We start from the raw sequence: 15,937 nt of genomic DNA on the forward strand, positions 1-15,937 counted from the left end.
TAGATATTTAAGTAATTACCTAATTAGCTGAATTTTAAATGTGTTGTCTGGATAATCAAAAGTCCTCAGATTTCTCTCAAAAATAAAATACCTTCTGAAACACAAGGAAATTAGGATGTAAAACAGGACACTGACTAGTGAATGATACAGAAACATTACAGTAGGCCAATAAGGTATCATCAACTCATTATTCAAGATGAATCTTTTAATTTTCTTTCCAGATTTCTAAACCAATTTCTTGGGATATAATTTACTGTCTCTGTAGAGACTTAGATTCATTTAACTGTTTTCTATTTATATTATCTTTAACTTTAATACTTTAAACTTATATCAGTACCTTCAATTGAGTGCCGCCTTCTGGCTTTTATTTCTAATTGGGAACGAAATCCATCCTTGAATTATGAAATTTAGCTCATTTCAAATAGTTGCTACCATCAGAGACTCTTCACTGCTTCAACAAGCCTCAAGCATATATTAGTGTAGCATGCAGGCCATCACTGTTTATGCTTATAAACTACGAACTATGAGGAGAGAAAATTGAGACGTCTGGGAGAGCAGCAAGGTTCATCCACAAACCCTTTATCTCCCTGATATATAGACAGAACACATATTAGTTTACTTGGTTCTGTCAACAATATTCTAAACACAAAAATAACCTTTTCACCAGCAAGTTACTTCTTAAAAATGCAACTTCTTAAAAATGCAACTACTTTCAAAGTAAAAAAAGGATAATATGAAGTTAAGTATTATACTTTATAAAGCATCTAACAAATTTAAAGTGCTCTCGTGTGTGCTCATTAATTTGGGGACCTTCTCTGTTATCTTTGGATTTGTTGGATGTACACGGGCTCTGTCCGTAATGTCACTTCAAAGTTAATAAGGACAGCTCAGTATTCAAATCAGTTACCTTGCCCTAGAAAATGAGTTAAAGAAAACACCACTTTGGTCCACATACTCTTGCTCTCCACCACTACCCAGTAATGTACCAGCATGCTCTTTATTCACCGCACAACTCAAAGTTATACTGAGAACCTTTAACTTTCCGGGCATCCTTTGACCACAAATTAGAAGAAATTTCAAAAAAAGAGAAACAGGACGATTTTTACTTGGCGATTGGGAATTCTAACTCCTGTCCACATGGACGAGTGACAACAAATCTGAATTCATGCTTTAGAAAGGAACAGCTAGCTTTATAGAAAAACACTCACCAGTTTTCAAAAGGGGTCTTTTCTTCTGGATGACTCCGTCAAATGTTGATGTCTAATCCTTTCTGTTTAGCTTTTCATCAAAGAAAGCATCATGTTCCATTCAATGATATATTGGAAACCCTTTAGTAAAAGGGTGGATGGGAAAGAAAATTAAGAGGCCACTGTAAGGTTTGGGGACAGTGTATGATTTTCCTGTGTTCATCATCTTCTCCATTGTGCGGGTCACATTTGCATGTATGTGTAGTTTATTCCATTTGGTTCTCAAGGACTAAAATCAGTAGCGGTATCAAATCAGATTTAATAAAGTAGCAGAGAGTATCAGGCCACACTGGTGAAGCATTCAATTGTGCCACACTTTTATTTCACAACTAGAATTCCTTTACCTGGAACTCTGTGAGATACCAGTAGCTCTATTCTGCAGGCAGCTCAGATCTTTGTACAATAGGCTCTGTATGCAATGAGACCAGAATTCTAAGCCTTGTAGAAAATCAAATATGCATGTGTCTGAGAAATGGTGTAAGATTTATAGTTGCTGTGCAAAGTAGCGTTTATTATTTGGTAATATTTAAACGCTTGATCCCTGTTGAAACTTCCAAACTTAGATTCCTTGAGGGAAGACCAATCAGTGATTTTGCATGTTTTTGCATAAGCATAGTTTCACTAAACAGTAATTTATGGCTTTCAAGTGCATGCAATAACCCAAACTAAATACCATTAATATTCTATAGATTATAAGGAAGGAAATAGCTGACAAGATAAGAATAATTTGTAATTATGAAATTGATTATAAATGGGTGTGTCTACGATTTGTGTGGATATAGTAATATAACTTTTAACTTATTAAAACATTCTTTTTCACTATTAATTTTTTCTGATAAAACTACAAAGATATCCCTTGGTCATCAAGGCTTCTTTTGGGTTCCAAGGCAATGCAATGAGACAGAGGCAAATCAAACTCACAAAATTTTATAAGAGTTTTGTAACTCCATCATGCCTTCTGGTATCATGGAAGCAAATAACACCATATCTCAAGCCTTGCAGCAAAAGAGTAAAATATCATGCATTTTTATATACATTATATCACCATACACTCTGTAATATCTTTTATAGTCTTTCAGTTTTATGGTCTGTTGATCATCCTAGCAACTTATCCTATATAATAAAAGAGTAATATGCAAATAGACCGAATGGTGGAACGACCGTTCGGCCGGGGGTCAGGGCCAGTGAGCAGGCGGTGCCAGGCCAGCCAAGGCGCATGCCAGAGGGCAGAGGGAGGGGATGGCGATGGGGGGGGGGGCGGCAACCAGTGGAGGCAAAGGGGTGGTAGGGGGGCGGCGGGGCCAGCCACTTGCCAGCCGGCACCTTCCCCTGATAGCCTGCCTGGTTGCCTCATGCAGAGGGAGGCCAGACTGCAGCTTAGGCCTGATCCTGCATCAGTCAGACATCCCCTGAGGGCTTCCAGACTGTGTGAGGGCACAGGCCAGGCTGAGGGACACCCCCCCCCCCCCCCCCGTGCATGAATTTGAATTTTCATGTTCCAGACCTCTAGAATCCTATAATAAGTAATAGGAGCAGCATAGAGAGAATAAACCTACAAATATTGCGTATGCCCCTGATTCAAAGAACTTTGTCTTTGTGGTCTCATGTCTTATGCGGTCTCATGTCATGATCATATATTCTTTTTGTGGTTTTTACAATTAATGTAGCAACAACATACTTCCCCATTTATCTAGAGAAGCCACCAAATGGGTTCAGGTTTCCCATGTGTCATTGCAAGGATATTGCTTAGGTTGATGAGTCCTTCCCGACAACCACCCAATGGACAAAACAAGAATCACTGTTACATGAACTCCAGAATATACTAAAGAAGGGAAGAGAACACAGTTCTAATTGAACAATTTTCCACTCAGAGTGTTAAAATGAAAGGGAATATAGGGTACCGCTGAGCCATAAATTAACCATCACAGAGGTGCTATTCAAAGGGAAAATGAGGGGGAGGTACCCTGTGAATGATTCCATCTATATAGACCACTGCTCCTTAAGATAAATTCCCGGTGAACTCACCCCAAGACCATTTCAGTGTCTCCCTTCAACACCTCCCACAACATTCTTTAAGCCCTCCTTTTCCAGGAGTGCAAAGTTAAATTAAAAGAGGTCTTTAGCTGAAATGTATCCCAAAATGTGAAATGGCAAAATTGGAATGAGTTTGAACATACAACAACAGAAAGCAACAATTTTGATGATGCAGTGTTGTTTTAGAAGGAACTTCTGTAAGAGATAAAGTTAATCATCTATGATGCTCCTTCAAGTCCCAGGATATTTTCTCATGAAAGAAAAAACACTGAAAAACAAAGAGAAGTGAAAACTCTTTAAATATCCAACTAACTTTACGTAGGAGCTTATGTATGCAAACTCTACTGCCGACTCTGAGTTTGGGGAGTCACCCTGCGGGCTGTATGCTGCCTCTGGCTCTGGGGATAACAGTGGACAGGCAGGTGTTCATTCTTGGTTGGGAGTTCGGCAGCGTGATTTCTGAATGAGCCAGCCGCAGTAGGCATTTAACCCTGATATGCTGCTTAATTGCATATTTTAACACACTGAACTGTGAAGTCAGTTTAATAATGTAAAATTAAAGTTTCATCCAGATACAAAGGATTTGAAATGAAAGCTCCATTTTCAACTTCTTGCATTAGTTGTAAAAGGGTAAATAATTACATTCTCCATAGCTTCTGTGCCACACGTATCTCTTACCTTGTCAGACACCACTTTTAAAGAGGTCTGTTCTTCACTTGTGTATGTGGTCTCTGGAATGGTTATCAGACCACTGGGACTCTCCCAGCCATTTTAAAGTCACTTTGTCTTCTGGTACTTACACTGCAAATGAGAAAACATGATTATCCATCAAGAGGTGGCTCCAGCTACCGTTTATTTATTAAGTGGCTTAAGCTCTTCTTAATGCTCTAATAAAGGGAGTTAGGATAAATTTATTTTACTTCACTAAGTGAGAAAGGCTTCGGAATTTGTGCTGTGCCAGGCCAGGCCCCCACTGTGAGTGGCAGCGTGGTGTAGTGGGAAGAGCGTGCACCACCCAGAGCTAGTGCTCTCTCTCTGACAGACCTGCGGAGCCTTGCTACTTGCACCCACATCTTACTAGCCCAGAACTAAGCTTCCTCAGTGCAGGCTGTCTAAATGGCATCTGGGGCTTCTCCCAGCAGTAAAATATTTCAATTCGGGGAATACCTTCGAAGGTGTCCTTTGAGTACACTCCAAGGGTGGAAAGAGCTCCTATCCTCAGAGCAGTGAACACACTAAAGGCTTTTTTAGGGACTTGTTAGCAATGCATGGGTGACTAGGGAAGGGAAAGATAAAGTTCAAGCGGAAGTCTGTCTAGAGTTTCTCCCTCAACCATATACCTACCCACGGAACCGTGCTGTCACAGCCCCATTCACTCACATCACCAAGAGTAAAATAAGCCCGGCCGCAGTGGCTCAGTGGTTGAGCATTGACCTATGAACCAGGAGGTCACAGTTCAATTCCTGGTGAGGGCACATGCCTGGATAGTGGGCTTGATCCCTAATGGGGGCCATGCAGGAGGCAGCCTATCAATGATTCTCTCTCATCATTGATGTTCTATCTCTCCCATTCCCTTCCTCCCTGAAATGAATAAAAATATTTTTGGGTCCTGGCTGGTTTGTCTCAGTGGATAGAACGTCAGCCTGCGGACTGAATTTCATGGGTTCAATTCCAGTCAAGGGCACATGCCTGGGTTGCAGGCTTGATCCCCAGTAGGGGGCGTGCAGGAAGCAGCCAATCAGTGATTCTCATTGCTGATATATCTATCTCTTTCTCTCCCTCTCCCTTCCTTTCTAAAATCAATAAAAATATATTTAAAATATGTTGGGGGGGGGAGGAGTAAAATTAGTCAAATTTAGAAACTCTGACCCACAGCAGAGGAGCCTCCTTGCCTCACTAGATTCCCATACCATGTGGTGTCCATGTGGACACCTTGACAGTGTACAGAGCCCCAGATTAGAGAAAAAAACTTTGTTTCTGATCTCAACTCCGGCACATATGAGACACATGACTTTGAGCAAGTCCCTTAGCATCTCAGAGCCTCTTCACCATCTTTAAAATGGGAAGAAGAATAATACCAAGTCCTGCCTCCTCCTTAGGGTTGTAAGAATCCAGCAAAAGAATGTGTGTGGGAGCAATATATAGTCAATATGTATACAGGCTTTACATTTATTTCATCTAACCCACGATATATTTTACCTCTTTTTTCTTGTTGTCTGTCTTCCCCCAGAAAAGCTTCACAGGGGCAGGGATTTTTGCCTCTTTTGTTCACTACTGCTAGAACAGCGATTTTCAACCTTTTTCATCTCATGGCACACATAAACTAATTACTGAAGTCTTGTGGCAAGTATAATATATTTTTTGGCAATCTGACCCCCCAAGAAAGGTATGAGTTTGATTCATTCACATCAGATGGCTATTGTTGTGTTGGCTGTTGTCATTTTTTTTTATTTGACAATCTAAGGGGAAAGACCCTCAGTATCTTCTTCTCATCCTTCTCCAATTAGTGGACTTAAAGTCAAATGTGGTTTAGGAATGTGAGGGCAAAGGCAATGCTGAATTTGAATGGTTGTCACATGCTCTATTATCCACTCTACTTCAATGGCCAAAGGAGTTTTGACATTTCAGTGATCTTTTCAGTCCTTGAGATGAGGATTGATCTTTTCAGTCCTTGAGAAAGGATCTCTGGGTAAATATCAAACCAGCTAGAAGAAAGCAAGGAGGAAGGAATAAAAAAAAAAAAAAAAAACCTTATACAACAAAGTCATGATGTTCAAGACTTAGCCCTACCAGTAAATTTTCAATCAGCCCTACCAGTAAAAATAGTCAGGTATTGCATGTTTAAAAAATTTTTTTGCAGTGTACCAGTTGAAAATCACGGGCCTAGAATAATGTCTGGCCTGTGTGGGAGCTCAATAATGATGTGTTGAATGAGTGAATTATTGAATGAATGAATGAATGAATGAATCTATTCTAATGTTTTTCTCATGAGATCATTTCATTGTTGCACAGATCTTAGAAAGTTCTTGTTTCCTTTAAGTTGAAATATGCCTGCTTTTAATGTCCACTCATTGCTACTCCCTCTTCTACCTTAAGCTATTGACTTCTTTAGAAACACATATTGTATCTATAATGGTTAGTTACACATTTATCAAATGGCATAGTTTCCATGTCTTGCTTGGCATCTGGGGCCCCCCATGTTGTCAGTATTGTCTACTACCCACCCAAAGAATCAGGGTAGAGGGCCATCCCTGGTGGCAAAGAGGCAGAGGGAGAGGACATACAAAGGAGTGGTGGAAAGAAGAGAACTTTACAAGAGTCACTCATGGATGCATTGCTGGAGATTGTCTCCTTCAATTTACCCAGGTCTAGAGGTAACTTGGAGAACATCTGAACTTCTGAGATTGACTATGGTCCATTCAACAAATACACCTTGAGATCATGAATGCACCATGGTGCACTCAAAGAGGGAGCTCTCTCTTTAACCTGTACCCAACCGCGAATGATATCCTCAGAGTCAGTATCTTCCTCTCAGCTTTCTCCAATTAGTGGACTTAAAGTCAAATGTGGTTTAGGAATGTGAGGGCAAAGGCAATGCTGAATTTGAATGGTTGTCACATGCTCTATTATCCACTCTACTTCAATGGCCAAAGTAGTTTTGACATTTCAATGATCTTTTCAGTCCTTGAGATGCGGATTGATCTTTTCAGTCCCTGAGAAAGGATCTCTGGGTAAATATCAAACCAGCTAGAAGAAAGCAAGGAGGGAGGAATAAAAAATAAAAAACCTTATACAACAAAGTCATGATGTTCAAGATTTAGCCCTACCAGTAAATTTTCAGCCAGCCTTTCAGCATAACTTTATGAAGCCTTCTGGTTTGGTTAAAACCTATCACGTTCATCTCTCACCTCTTCCATCCCTTGCCTTCTCCCTTTTAATAGAATCATCATGAGAACTGAAAACAGGGAGTATCATGACCTTCATAAGACACAGCTGAGGTTTATGGATTATATTTCTTACTAAATTACTCATCTGTGGCCAATTCTTTTGTCTTTTATAAGACTGAGTCTAATTTCATATCTCTACATTCTGGATAGCATTGGTACATACCTCAGTATTTGAAGCTAATTAGTGATCAATTATGCCTTTTGAAAATTACAGTTTTTATTTTAATAGGCAATACAAACTTGCTCATTAAATTGCTTTTGATTTCAGGGCAACTCTGTCATTTCTAGTTTTTTCATCTACACATTTCAACTTCTAGACCCCAAATAAGCCTATGAAAAAAATGTTCTCCCCCATCAGTACTCCAAAGTAGTTCATTTTCTTCGTGCATCTGGTTAGTGTCCCAACAATGAGCACCTCTAGCTTCTCTCCTACTTATCATAGAATCTCTGGTTCTTGTCCATGTGCCCTTTAGGAGAACACCTTCTATGTGAAGTCTTTATTTTAATTCTAGTCAAATCTCCTTAGGCCTCAGCTTCCCTTTCAGACTTGTTTTTTAACGTACATAGAACTGTTTTGGCAGAGTGGATCTTTACATTCTTGCTACATGTTCAGTGATGCCATTGTGAGGTCAAAGAACACAATGAAAATGTAACCTGTCACTTCACTTACCTCTCACAGTGTAGAAACATGTTCTAAACTTCTGGAATGCTGCTAAGAACACAGTGCCCAGCAAAATACAGCTGAGATGAATGTGTTGGGGTTAAGTTCACAGAAATATGTGTTGTCTACTAGAGCTTCACAAAACATGACCCCTAAAGTCCTACAAATTTTATTTTTTTCTCTAAGGAGTATATCTTACCTGTTATCTCTAGTGTGATCATTCCTAGGATATATTAGTAAGCGCTTAATATAGTTGAGCACTTGTTATTGTTCTTATTGAATCTGTTTCATGAAAAAAATATGTGAATATCTAATTCGTGTCCCCACTTAGTATCTTCTGTACAGGAAGCAATTTGTCCCTTCATTGATGGCAAAGGAAATAAATTTACCTGCACATTATACATAGATACACATATTTTTAAAGCATCGGGGAGTGGTATGTTAGAACAATATACTGTCACTGACATTTTAGGCAAATCACTGCACCTCTTTAGGCCTTATTTCAACAGCCACAAAAAAGTACTGTGCACTTAACTATGTGATAATCAATGGGTAAAACTATGGCATTCAACTCACCCAACATTTCTTGTGTGCTTCAAGCATGCCACGCCTAGTGACAGGCAGCGGGGATTCCAAAATGAGTGACACAGGGTTTGCCCCAAGTCTCTTTAGGGAAGGCATTTAGTGCTATAGGTACTAGGTCATATTTCTGAGATCCAGTCTTGTTCTGACATCTGTGGCTTCATGAGGACACTTGGTTGGTGTCACCTCTGTGTAAAATGAGTGAATGCCATTCCCTGGCAGCCGACCTACTCTAGCACCAGTGTAAGATGATGCTATAATAAGCAAAGACTACATCCCAAGGACAATTTGACAGAAGGTTTCATCTGCTGGAAGGCCTTAGAAATATCAGCTTATGGGGGAAAAACAGTATTAATATTAAACAAAGGAGAACAAAACTGTGAAGAAATGAAATATACAGTAAGTACGTGTGGTGTAAGGACAAGGAAGAATGATAGGAGGGAGGGGTCCTCTTGTTGCTAAGGCATTCATTTTAGAGCAGCCTATTTAAAATCTAAACTGGAGAAAATGTTTGGGGGAAAAGTCACTGTAATTCCAGCATTATCACCCTTGAACCATGTCTTCACAGTCAGTTGGCCAGCTCATAGTCAGCAAGCACTGTATGTATGCATTTCACTGATTTTTTTTTTTTTCTTCCTGCTTTACTGCCCAGGATTATCTGGGCCTCAAATCTGGGGAGAAGAGTCAGTTTGGCCTGAGTAGATATCATCTCTCTAACCCAGCTTCAGCATGTCACCTTTGATGATGTGCCTGGAATAATCAGGAACTTACATGTGAATCCTGGCAGCGATGACTGGATGCTGTCTGCAAGTCGATGTGCTGTCAAAACCCACAAAAGCGAGAGTGACGATGTTGTCAAGAGATCTGGAGGGCAGAATTCAACCAGGGAGAAAAGCAACGGTGGTGTTAATGTCTGCCACCCCAACATCTGTCCTGACAAAACCACTAGATAGACGGGTCACCAGAGAGAAGCCCAGGGGGGAGGTGGATAGAGCCCACCGAGCTGCAGATGAGGCAGCAGCACTCCCTGAAAGCAGGAGCTGACCCAGGGCCCTCATATGGGGGCGGCTTCCAAAGGAAATCTAAAACAACTGTCCCTTGTCCCAGAGAAGGTGGAAAGCCCAGTAGTCACAGAGCAAACTCCATCTGCTGGCCTGATAGTTCTTCACCAGAGCCTGGACTTTTGTGCCAAAGTGCAAACCGAGCCAGACAGGCTGTGACTGTCCAGGTAAGAGAAATGCAGTTGGTCTCTCTGTTTCAAATCTGTCCTGACCTTGGTAAGTGGGGCCCAAAGATGCTGTAGACGTCGGTACATGGTAGCAGATGAAGCTTCTTGAAGTTCCTTTTTCAGGAAAATCTTCTAAAAGCATGAGTACCTGTGTTGTTGTTTTGGGAAGGGTCAGCCTAGAGAAAAATCTTAGTGGTGAGCTTAATTACTCTTCAGATGTTGGGGTGATAATGACCAGCTCTCTCCTCTCATCTCCACTGAGGATCAAGCGAAAGGAATGTTGAAGTACAATCACAGAGTGGTGACATTTAGAGCCAGAAATCATTTTGTTCTTCACAGTCACCTAGGGAGCTTTAAAGAAAGGATTCCAGCGCTTGATCCCCACCCAGAGAGTCTAGTTCAGTCGGCGTGAGGTGGATGCAGGTATGAAAACTCCCCAAGAGGTTCTGATGTGCAGCCAGGAATAGGACCAGTGGGTTCACCCAGCACAAATGAGGAAGCTGAGGCACAGAGAGGAGAAATAAAGAACACCTCCTCAGTCTGAATTTTTATAATTAGAAACTTGACACACAGTCAAGTTTCATTCAGTAATAGACTAAATAGTCATCTTTCTGATATAGTTCCATTGCTGCCCTTTATGGAAACAAGTGCTTGCTGCCAGCCCTGGAAATTGATTTTTGCCACCTGCTAGCTCTGTGAACTTGGGCAAACCTCTCCAAGCCTCAGCATTCTTGTCTGTAAGCACATGAATAGAACCGGCCTCATAGAGATTTTGTAAAAACAGCATAAGATAACTCATGTAAACTGTCACAATTTCTGGCACATATCAGCTGTTGCTATTTTGTTTTTTTAATCTATTTTTATTGATTTCAGAGAGGAAGGGAGAGGGAGAGAGAGAGAGAGAGAAACATTAACAATGAGAGAGAATCATTGATAGGCTGTCTCCTGCATGCCCCCTACTAGGGATCGAGCCCGCAACCCAGGCATGTGCCCTTGGCCAGAATCGAACCTGGGACCCTTCAGTCCATAAGCCAATGCTCTATCCACTGAGCCAACCTGGCTAGGGCAGCTGTTGCTATTTTTAGAGCTTTGATTTTACTTGGCAGACACATATAGTGTTGTTTACATGTCATGATTCATGTGGCACAGAGCCCATGCCCTAACAACTTTGCCCTGTTGTCTCCCTTTGTTCCTGCAACTCTGCATCATAATGGAGGCCTCATGAAGATCAAGAGATTGCTCCCTCTCCATGCTTAAATATGATTTTTTCATCTGGTACCTTTACAAATATTTTTAATAAGACTGGTGAGGTTTCGTTTGTTGGTTGAGGGTTTGGTTTTGTTGTTAACAATCTTTCTACAAATGCCTATATCTTGGGATTAGGAGCATGGTGTGTGTGGGGGAATCCCATCCAGAGAGCTCAAACTGTGTAGCTGGCTCTTTAAATTCGGTGAGTCACCAAGGAGAGCCCATGAGCCTTTGATGGACACGTGACATGCTCCTTAAAAAGTTACTATTTTCAACCCAGCTAAGAATTCTGTCACTGCACTGCTGGACAGATGAGGGACAACCCTGAACCTTAAAAAATGTCTCTGAGAAGTGTCCTTCAAAAGGGATGGAGGGAAGGGACTCTACCCAGGCAGAGGAGGCAATAAAGACAAGAATCCCCTGAGTATAGGAGGATATGATCACTTTCATTCTGCAGGTAGATAAAAATTTAGTGCCGCCAGGTTGTCGTGTTTTGGTTAGAACACATCTTTATTTTTTTCACCATAAACATGACAAATAAAATTCATGTGTCAAACAAACATGAGTAATACAATTATTAGAAGTTAAAACAAATCACAGGAGACTCCTTTCCCATTGTTCAAAAACCCTTTTCTCTCCTGATGCACTCTGTACTGATTCCTTCTTTATTAGCTAATTCATACCCACTAGGTAACACCTACAGCATCTTATTTTTTTAAATTTAAATAATAATTGTCAGGTAATAGCTATCAAATTTCTAAAATTTAAAAAGGAAGCAATAGTAATTTAATAGTATTTACCTGGGATGTTTATTTTAAATGAAATGAAGTTCTAAGGAATAGCTCTGGTATTTATTTAATTAATAAACTTTATTTTTTAGAGAAGTTTCAGGCTTACAGCAACATTAAGCAGAAAGTACAGAGTTCCCACAGGCCCCCTCCCCCATACACACAGCGTTCCCCACTATCAGCACACCACATCAGTGTGGCTCATTTGTTACAATCAATGAACCAACACTGGTCCATTATTATCAACTGAAGTCCATAGTTTACACTAGGGTTCACTCTCGGTGCTGTACATTCTATGAGCTTTAATAAGCACATTCAAGTACATGTGATGCAATTGATTTGAGGGTCACACTTGGAGCAGCACTGTTCTGGGTCGTTTATAATCAGAGTAACTGTGATTCTAGTGTAATGAGACTGAGGCCAATGGTCATAGCCAGACCAGTGCTACTACTTCAGAATTTCTTTACATACATAACCTGGCAATCTTCAGTGCAGAAATAGACTCTGCTCCAAAAGTTCACTTGTAGGTTGTGTTTTGGAACTCACACCACATATTTTTCATAGAAACAGTTGATGTATACAACAAAGTTCTTGGATCTGCCCACCAGAGCACATTTCACTCACAATGTTATAGAAACAAGGTTATTTCAGCAAAGCATTTTATTTTTGTTTTGTTTTGTTTTGTTTTTTGCTTAAAGTATTACAAAGGGTATTACATATGTGTCCATTTTTTTCCCCCGCCCTAGACAGTCCCCTTGCCTCCCCTATCCCCCAGTGTCTTATGTCCATTGGTTATGCTTATATGCATGCATACAAGTCCTTTGGTTGATCTTTTGCCCCCCTACCTCCTGCCCCCCAACCCTCCCCGGCCTTCCCGCTGCAGTTTGACAATCTGTTTGAGGCAGCTCTGCCTCTGTATCTATTATTGTTCAAAAGTTTATAATGGTCTCTATTATCCATGAATGAGTGAGATCATGTGGTATTTTTCCTTCATTGACTGGCTTATTTCACTTAGCATAATGCTCTCCAGTTCCATCCATGCTGTTGCAAATGGTAAGAGTTCCTTCCTTTTTAGAGCAGCATAGTATTCCATCGTGTAGATGTACCACAGTTTTCTAATCCATTCATCTACTGATGGGCACTTAGGCTGTTTCCAGATCTTAGCTATGGTGAATTGTGCTGCTATGAACATAGGGGTGCATATATCCTTTCTGATTGGTGTTTCTGGTTTCTTAGGATGTATTCCTAGAAGTGGGATCACAGGGTCAAATGGGAGTTCCATTTTCAGTTTTTTGAGGAAACTCCATACTGTCTTCCATAGTGGCTGCACCAGTCTGCATTCCCACCAGCAGTGCAGGAGGGTTCCTTTTTCTCCACATCCTCTCCAGCACTTGTCATTTGTTGATTTGCTGATGATAGCCAGTCTGACAGGTGTGAGATGGTACCTCATTGTTGTTTTGATTCAGCAAAGCATTTTAAAAGGATGCAATAGAGCCCTAGCTGGTTTGGCTCCGTGGATAGAGCAATGGCCTGCAGAATGAAGGGTCCCAGGTTCATTCTCCAGTAGGGGGCGTGCAGGAGGCAGCCGATCAATGATTCTATGTCATCACTGATGTTTCTATCTCTTTCTCCCTCTCCCTTCCTCTTTGAAATCAATAAAAATTTTTAAAGGAAGCAATAGTAATGTAAACCCATGGAGTTAATAAGACAAAAAATGTTTTTTTTAAAACTCTGACAACTGAAGTGTGGAAGAATTTTTAAACAAAACTTTAAAGACATAAACCAAAGGGGGGGGGGGTTATATATATATAAATGAATTACATCAAAGTAGGACTTCTGTTCTCTGGAGACTTTGGTTACCGCCACCACCACCACCAGAACCTCCAGGGCTTTGGACTCCTGGCCAGGTAGTCCTGGGACCACGTCTCTGAACCCTCTCTTAGGGGAGAGTTGAGACCAGAATGGGGTGCTGCTCAAGGAACTTGGCCAACTCCTTTGAAGCCAATGTGTTAAACCATATAAATGAAAACAAAATCTTCCCAAATCTTTTTTATTTCATTTTACCCTGATGGACTCCTGACTGCAGAGTTTTTGGTTAAAAAAAAATAACACTTATTGACGGAGGAGAGGAGAACCATGGGCTTATTAATGAGTGTGTGGGTGTGCGATGCCTTAACAGGAATTTAAAATCTCTACCCTTCAAGAAGGAAATGTATTTGCACAAAAGCCATAGATAATCACCCTTTTGCTTACGTGACCTGCTAAATAAATGAGATCCTTCAAGGATTGAGCTAGGCAATCTACTCTCAGTTATGTTTTTTATTTATGTCAATTCACTTTTATTTTTTAATAAATTGTATTAATGGAAAGGAAGCACTTTTTTCAAGAAAGCATTTTGAAAAACAATGTGGGGGAGGGATTTATTTATTCTTTGAGGCAGTGGAGATACTCTATACAGAGACACCACGCTTCTCATCCCTACTGAAATGTGACTTTTAGTTGATGAGTTCCTATCAGTAGCCTGCTCTGTGCAATGATATTGTGAGCTTTTGTCTGGGCAGCTGACTGTTTTAAGGAATTACAAAAACTATTAACAAAGGCATCTTATCCCATAAATATTTATGGAGTGCCTGCTGGGTGCACAGGGCACAGGGTGGTGAGCAAAAGGGAAGTGGTTTCCATGCCATGTTGCTGACAACTGAGTGAGGGAGGGACTCACTTTTTATATATTTTGTGGGGGTGTTTCAGAAGCCTTTAGGTTGCTTATTTCTGTCTCTGAGAGGTCCTTGATGTTTAAAAAAAGCCACCACCTGTTTACTCGGTTATATTCCAGCTGGCTTTATCATTGGGAGAGGGGTGATAATGGAGGAAAGCTCAGTTTGGGGTGAGGGTAATCAGTTGCTTGACATTAGAGCTTAATGGTAGATTTTAGCAGTTGCTTTTCACAGGGATAATGTGTCCTGATCCTCAGGCAGCCTATATTCTCAAGTAACTACTATTGATTCTCCCACTGCTTTGCTCACTTCTTCAGTCCTTTACCCAAAAGGTGGCTGAATTATATATATGCAGTTAAAGTGTTTTTTAAAAAAATTAGAGCTTCTATTTATAAAGGATAATTTAAACAAACCCAAAGTGAAAGATTAGAAGTTATTTGGAATGTTTTAAACCAACAAGTATCTAGAATAAGCAAGGAATTCCTCTGAATTAATAAGAGAAAATAACCCAGTTACAAAATGAGCAAAGATTATGAACAGTTTGTAGCAGAGGAAACTCAAAAACTGCAACAGTGTGTGAAGAAATGCCCCCAAACCATTGCTAATTAGAGAAACATAAAGTAAAACAGCATAATTTACACCTTCTTGGCTGGCAGATATTAGACAGGATGGCAGGCAGGGATTCGCCTCCATGCTCAGTTTGTGGGTGGTGTGGTTGGGAGCAACCATTCTAGGTGAGTAGAAATCATAGACTATTATGTAGCAGGTCAAAGATGACAAGTTAAATGAACACATAGCAACATGGATGGATCTTAAAAATGGATACTTAGTGAAAAAAGGAAACAATAAGATAGGTAATAAAATATCATATGTAAATTAAATATAATGCATCTCCCCCCCCCCCCCACAACCATCCACATTGTGTAAAAATATAGTCAAATAAAAACATACATGAATGGTTGCTTCTGGATGGGGAAGAAGAATGACACTGGGAAATGGAAGTAAAGGAGATCCAACAAGAAGAGGAGGTGTGGTATAGGGGTGAGAGCATGCCTCTGACATCCAATTGCCTAGATTAGCACCTCAGCTGCACCACTTACTAGCTGTGGATTTGTGGCAAATCACATGATGTCTCTTAAGCGTCCACAAGTGTAAAATGTAGATCATATTATGTATCTTACAGCATCATAGTGAGGTTTAAAGGATAGCATCCAAGTAAAGCAGTTAATTCAGTGTCTAGCATATATATAGTTTAGCATTCAGTACATGTTAGCAATAATTATAATTGATTGTGGGAACATAAAGAACTAAGGGTAGGAAATAAGGCCTGGGGGAGAGAAAGGAGATGAGGGAGTTGATATAGGAGCAGGCTGAGCATGGTGACGATTAAGTTTTCCATCGCTCCCATGAAAATCTCACGGTTGGCAGCAGTCTTCTCTCTGCCCTTGTTTCCTCCCCTTATATTCTCCTCCATTTTCTCAGTACCGC

At 40.5% G+C, this 15,937-nt stretch overlaps 1 protein-coding gene across 1 annotated transcript in view; it reads left to right on the plus strand.

The window, feature by feature from the left end:
* The window catches only part of LHFPL3 (LHFPL tetraspan subfamily member 3), a 481,707-nt gene that overhangs the window by 336,815 nt on the left and 128,955 nt on the right, over window positions 1–15,937 (plus strand). The gene's annotated exons all lie outside the window — the stretch shown is intronic.

The sequence above is a fragment of the Myotis nattereri genome, assembly GCF_964212035.1.
Source record: "Myotis nattereri genome assembly, chromosome: 11".
NCBI lineage: Eukaryota > Metazoa > Chordata > Mammalia > Chiroptera > Vespertilionidae > Myotis > Myotis nattereri.